The sequence below is a fragment of the Pistacia vera genome, unplaced genomic scaffold (genome assembly GCF_008641045.1).
Source record: "Pistacia vera cultivar Batoury unplaced genomic scaffold, PisVer_v2 Contig495, whole genome shotgun sequence".
NCBI lineage: Eukaryota > Viridiplantae > Streptophyta > Magnoliopsida > Sapindales > Anacardiaceae > Pistacia > Pistacia vera.
The window spans coordinates 910,365-917,065 of record NW_022196329.1 but is presented as its reverse complement, the minus strand read 5'-3'; the positions used below and the strand labels follow the sequence as shown (position 1 = coordinate 917,065).

General features: G+C 34.0%; 1 long non-coding RNA gene across 1 annotated transcript; it reads left to right on the top strand.

Moving 5' to 3' along the window:
* The first annotated feature begins 3,271 nt into the window (after positions 1-3,271).
* On the top strand, positions 3,272-4,410 carry LOC116105163. Its single transcript, XR_004124038.1, has 3 exons — positions 3,272-3,317; positions 3,400-3,534; positions 4,361-4,410. It is a non-coding gene; the product is annotated as an uncharacterized LOC116105163 (long non-coding RNA).
* Positions 4,411-6,701: the final 2,291 nt, after the last annotated feature.

The window sequence follows — 6,701 nt, the reverse complement described above, 5'->3', positions numbered from 1 at the left end:
AAATGTGTTTTTTAAAATGAAAATATTCTTAATATGTAATAGTAAAATAACATTGTTAGTGATTTAAAAAATCAAATTAAATTACTTATAGAAATGGATACGAAAGGGCTTTTTGATGTGACAATAAATCTTGAAACTTCATAAAACAGTAAATGTGTTTCCGTCTTTTTTTTTTTTTTATCCTTTTTAAAACTAAAATGGAATTTTTTTTTTTAAACGCTTTCTGAAAGGTTGAAGGATTTATTTCTCTATTTTTAGACTTTGAAAACAATAAATTATACTCGAATGAGGAAGAAACGTAGCCTAACTCTGATAAAATGAGAATGTGTTTTCTTTCTTTCGTTTGTTTTTTTTTTTTTTTTTTTTTTTTTTTTTTGTGTATATTGCACTGCACAATTTTGTGTAAAGGCATTAACTATCACTGTGACTTGTCAAAGTTTGGACATGTTGCATTTCTCCTACCATGTTTATCAAGGATATGTATGCAAGGATCATTGGGTGTCGTTTGGTTCCCTATTTCTATCCTATTCTCAATCTATTCTCCAAATAATGTTTGGCACATTATCCAGAAATTACCCTATTTTTTTAATTACTTTGACCCATAAGGTTATTAATTTTCTAAATACCCCCTGAAAAAAAGTTTAAAAATTAACAAAAACACCCCCATCACCCTACTTGGCAGATTCCGGCAACCACCATCGTGGATAGCCGAATCTGTACAACGGCCTACCTGCTGACCATAAATGTCGGAAGTTCACCAATCTGATCTGCCGTCGTTGACGGTCAACAACGGCCACATCTTTGTCGTCGCTGACGCCAAAGATGGACTTCGTTGACATTTCCGCCCATCAACGACACATTTGGCTGTAAATCTGGCCTTTTCCAGCCAGATCCTTGGCCGGAAAAGGCCATAACACACGTTACGGCACAGATCCGACCCGGTCTGTGTCGTAATAATTCCAGCTAGATTCCGGCATGGTGGCCGGAATCTGGCATTGCAGATGGTGTAGTATTTTTGTCATTTTATATATTAGGCCTTTAATTAAATTAGTAAACCTAAGCTTTTTCATAAATTTTTAAAGTTTACCTCTAGTACTCCCCTATCCAACAACCCATATTATTCCCAAAATCCTATCCAAAATAATGAACCAATGCACTCATTATTATCCAATGATGTTATATCTTTTCCAGTGTTTTATTACTTCACCAAACAATTGAATTGTAACATGTAAAAACAATTTAGTTCAATATCTAATCATGCGTTATTTTGTACTCAAGATATCTTGATTGGATTAGGAATTCCTTGTGTTGGATCAATCTCTTATTCATTCTGTTTTATTGCATAGATGACCACTATGTAATAGATTTTCTTCTTGAGTTATAGCACAAATAAATATATAATATTATTTTGGTTGTAAGGAAGGTCAAAAGTGTAGCTAATATATGATGTTTCACCTTTAATCATCTTAGAATCTAGGGCCCAAAGGCCACACCAAAGAGAATTTTGTTCAGTTTAAATGGGTTTCAGATTTATGGGTTTAGTAGTATCATATCTTCCTGATAGCATATTAGTCAGTTTGGATGTCTGGTTGTTACAATTTGAATTCTAATATTGATGTAATACTAAATTGTATCTCTCTCATGACCCTTTCTGTTTTTATTTTTAAAATTCTTTTTTACGGCTTCCTTTTTGGAGTAACTATTGTAGAACTATAATGAACTGAGAAGTGAAACTCTCTTCTGCTTTCTTCACCCTTCTGTATTTTCAGTTCTACACATATTCTTTATGTTACCATTCTATTACAATTGATGCTTGCATCTTTGTTGTCACTTTCTGGAATTCTTTTCATCTTTTCTTTCTTTTTTTTCTTTTTCAGTTAAGAAATCAGTAATTGGTCAAGATTTGCAGGCTCATGCTCAGGCACTGTGGCGACTTCTACCTGCCTTCTGTCAGTATCCAACTGACACTCGCCAATGTTTGGACCTTTGGCCAAACTTTAATTACCTTTCTTGAGGACTCATCTATGCATGAAATATATGCTGTTGCCTTACAGGTAATCTTTCTTAGTCTTCATAGTGATTCCACTCATCAGTTTCTTTTTTTTTTTTTTTTTTTGTTTTTTTTTTTTTTTCATTATTATCATGTTTCTGCTTATTTAGCCTGTTTACCTTTTCATTTCTCTCATAGGTTCTAGTAAATCAAAACCGAAGCGTTCTTAACTCAAAAAATGATATTGGTGAGTCAAGCATCATGAAGATCAGAAGGATACCTTCATTCGAGCAAAGGTTCTATATTAGAGATCAGAAGATACCTTCATATACTAAAAACTGCAACAAAAAATATTAAGGCTTTGGCATCATGTTCTACACGACTTGCTCCAGGCTTTGGTCAACTTATTTATTGACTCCAGCAGGAGAAGTGCTCGTATTTAAAGGTTTCCATCTTTTATTCTTAATACACATTTTAGGGTCTGAATATATCTCAAGAGTTAGAACTTTTTTCATATCAGATCATTGCCTTCAGCTTTTCTTGAATATGCTTCGCATTGATTATTAAAAAACTGATCTTTTAAATTTGTGAATTTGTTGTATTATTCATCACTATTTTTCTGGTCTCTTTTGTAGGATGCCATTGGTTGCTTGCTTCTATAACATTCTTCCACAGTAAAAGATATTTTTATGACATTGCTGAAGAGGTTTCTTTGGTAAATGGCAAAGGTGATTTGGGGGATGGAAAGTCATATCAATAATGCCCTTGATAAAGAGCAAGGCGATCTTAGTGCTTCAGAGAAAGATCTACAGAGGTAACTGAATGGAATTTTAAGTTCTGTTTTATTGGAATAAACAAAAAAGATATAAAATGAATGGATTAGTGTGAAGTTTGTTTTTTTTGCATTTCTGTATGCTGATCTTTTTTTTTTTCATTCTTAAATATTTATATAACCTTTGTTTCTTTAATTAATCATATCCGTACTTGATTTTTTTTTTTTCAACTTATATTTTTTTTGTAATAGATTAGATTGATGAAATTTGTGTCATGCATCTTTTTGACTTTCTTAACAGGTCTGTGATAATGGAGCTAGCAGCTTCTTTTGTCGAAGGAGGCAATAGAGATCTTGTGGATTTAATTTACAACTTCATTAGGCATACTTTTCAGGTATCTTAAAATAAAACCTGCCCTGTAAAGAAATCTTTTTTTTTTTTTTTTTTTTTTTTGTGTGTTGAGTTTATTCTAATTTCATTTATGGCCCTGTGGTATTTAGGCTATGATGACAGGTCATCTTGAAGCCTATCACACTTTGGGCAAAGTTTTAAAGGTTGTGTTAACTCTTTGTACTTTTGAATTGTTGTTAGTAATGCTTGTTGGTTTATGGACTTCATTGTTAGTGTATGGTACAGGAACATGCTTGGTTTTGTACATCCAGATATGAAGAGCTGATTGATTTATTACTTGGCCTGAAATCTCCAGCTGATGTTGCAACTCTTATGCGCCGTTTAGCATGTTTTCATATTCTTCTGGTTCATACATTGAAGGTCATATATTTTGTTTTAGTATATTTATTTTTAGTATTTATTTACTTGGAGTTAATATATTTTTTATTAGAGTAGGTTTTCTTTAAATTATTTGAGGTATATGGTATTTGCTTATGTGAGTTTGATGTACTCTCTAGTTAGGATTTTGCCAGTTGAAGAAATATTAGCTTCGATTCGACTTAGTATTGAAGAAGATAATGGAAATTTAGCTTCTCCTCAACTCTCTCTGTTTCCTCCCTTTTCTTTTGGTTCTCCTACGTTCTTCTTCTCTTTATCTTCTACCTGCCTGTCCTTCATGACATGCAGACTGAGATGAGGATTCATAGTGCTCTTGTTCAGCTCCCCTTCATCTTTCCTTCCTCTACATTTTTTGGCCTCAAGGCCTTTTGCGTGGCTAGGTTGGCAAATTTTCTCTAGGAAGAGTGTAGGTTGACTTGACAGAAACCAGCTAAGGAAAAATTCTGTGAAGTTGGGATTGTATCAGGATCACCATTCTTATGTCCCTTGTTTTAAAAAACCATGCACTGGATAATAATCCTTTTGTAAGGTTTACTGTGATGCATCTGGCAATCACTTTGCGCTATACATGACAGAAATCTATGATCTTGTTATGCTCCCCTCTCCACCCAAAAAAAAAAAAAAAAAAAAAAAAGAAGAAGAAGAAAATTTAAGCCTCTGTAATTTTGCTGTGTTGGCACATAAATTGCATTTCCATTTATATATCATATTGATTGCCTCCTTGATGTAGATTTGAAAGTTACAACTTAGTTTGCAGACTTAGATGGTGATTGATTACCTATTTAATTCTTTCATGTTCTTTTTGCAGGAAAGCTTGGAAGAAGAGAATACGAAAGCTTTTCTTATCCTCAATGAGATATACTCACACTAAAAGATGTAAGAGTGGCTTAAAGAAGTTTGATATATTAAAATGCTTTATATCTAATTTTCGTGTAGAAGCCTGTGGATTTGTTCTGTGTTTGCCCCTCCCCTCCTTTCTTTATAGTATGATGAAGTAAATGTTCAATAGGATGACCAAAAGTTGCTTTCTTTGTATCAAGGGTGAGGTTGAATTTGACTATTTATGGTTTTTAAATGCCACAGTTTAGAAGTTTTCAGAGTTTTAGTAACGTTTTATTGTGCATTTAATTAATTTATGTTTTCCCAGGTAGTGTGAAGGATGGTTCTCATTGTATATGGTTACGGAAATAGGTTTTAGTTGAGAAAGATTGGAAATTATATGACTGCTGTTTGAATATTATTAAAAATAGAAGACCAAGTGAAATCTCAGATCACTTCTTTAAAACCTCAAAAAAAGTCATAAAGAAGTGCAGGAGGGACATGTAATGAGAACTAGCCATGCAATTTTAGTGTATTGGAGATGTTTTCCTGATACTTACCCCAAAAAAAAAAAAAAAAAGATGTTTTCCTGATGATAGAAATTAAAAGATAATAATAAATTGAAAAGGGATTTAGAAGACAGCAAAAATAAGCGGGGACAGGAAGTTTTAAGAATAGGAGGAAGACTTACCATGCTTGTGGAAAAAATCTGCAACTGCATGCTCCACGGTTCTACTGGATGAAATCCATTACCGGATTATTCTTCCAGGATTCTTATGTCCTGTTTGCTTGGTGCAAGGCATTAGATTCACGATATACACCTTTCCTGTGCCGTATTTAGTAGATCCAGTGCTTTGGCTATAGCAAGGTAGCATCCTAGGAAGCCTCTTGTGGTACCCCTCCTTCACACAACTGAGAAAAAGGGGGCAATTTAGGAGTTGTTTGCTCCTTTTCTGTTGTTGCGGCTTTGTGATTCAGCCTCTTGAAGATCTTGTTAATTGGCATACATATGATCATTATTAGTGATGTGAATCATCTGTTAATCATTAGGTTTGATATCGCACGTTAATTGTCACCTTAATGATAAGTGATTGATTTGTTAATGATATGAATTTCTTTTTCAGGTAGCCTAACGCAGTTCTTTTCAGAGCTGTCAATACGGTGGTGATTGGCTGCATCAAGGAGTGTATCAAGACTATGGTGGATTGACAGAGGATTTATCACTCCCGGGTACGGGAGAAAGTTATCTCACGGCGCAATTCAGTATATGGCAATGACACTAAAACTGTGGCCACAGTGGGATTGAGTTGTTGCTCTATCCAGTTTATAATACGGGTCATTGGTCCAGAAACTGAATAAATAATATCGAGAGTAACCGAAGGTTGACACTATTTCTATGCCTTCGTCTCGTCGAGATAACGTATGATGAAAGGATCGAATTGCACGGTAACCATATCGTTGACAGGTAGCTACTTTGCTGAATCCGAATCTATCGGGTGGCCATGATGCCTTGCTAGGGGCCAATCTTGGTCTGTGTATTAGTGAGACGATTAATTGGTGTTAATCGCAATACTATACACTGCCGATATGATGAGGAGCTTAAGGGTCACACACATAGAAGACAATTTAAGATGCAAGAAGAAAGAAGGGCGTTTTCGTCTTTTAAGGCGAAAGGGTATTTTGGTAATTTCACAGTGCAATTAAATTTGCTGAGGTCGTAGCCTTTATTTAATTTGTTAGAAAAATTAAATAAGTAAAATTACGTTTAAATGTGTGTTCGCATATATTTAAATATATTATCATTATTGTTAAATGTTTATATATATATTTAAATATATATATTAATTGATTTTAATTGAGATAATGATGGAAAATAAAATAAATCAAATTGGGAGTGTTTGGCAACATGGGGCGTTTGGGTTGGAGCTCAAGCCTATTCCGTATGGGATTAGGGCAAATTGTTTTTACTATAAAAAGAAAAATGTGTGATTTTTCATTAAGAGATTTTTCTTAGAAAAACAAAAACACACAGCCCCCATTTGACACTCCCACAGCAGAATCCCATTTTTGCCCAAAATCAATTCATGTGATTTGTCTTCTTGATTCTTAAGGCTAAGGAGGATCTAGCAAATCTCTCCTTAGTTCTTTTGAGATTGTCTTCGTGTGGACTACGTGGGTTCGATCCTACACTTGGATCGGTAGCAAAACATTCGTCGACAAATTTGGAAGAGCCTCCAACGTGTGTTTGTTTTCTCTTAACTCATGATTAATATTTCTGCAGATTCTTATTATGATAGAATTGTAAAATTATACCCTTGATCTTGGCTCAT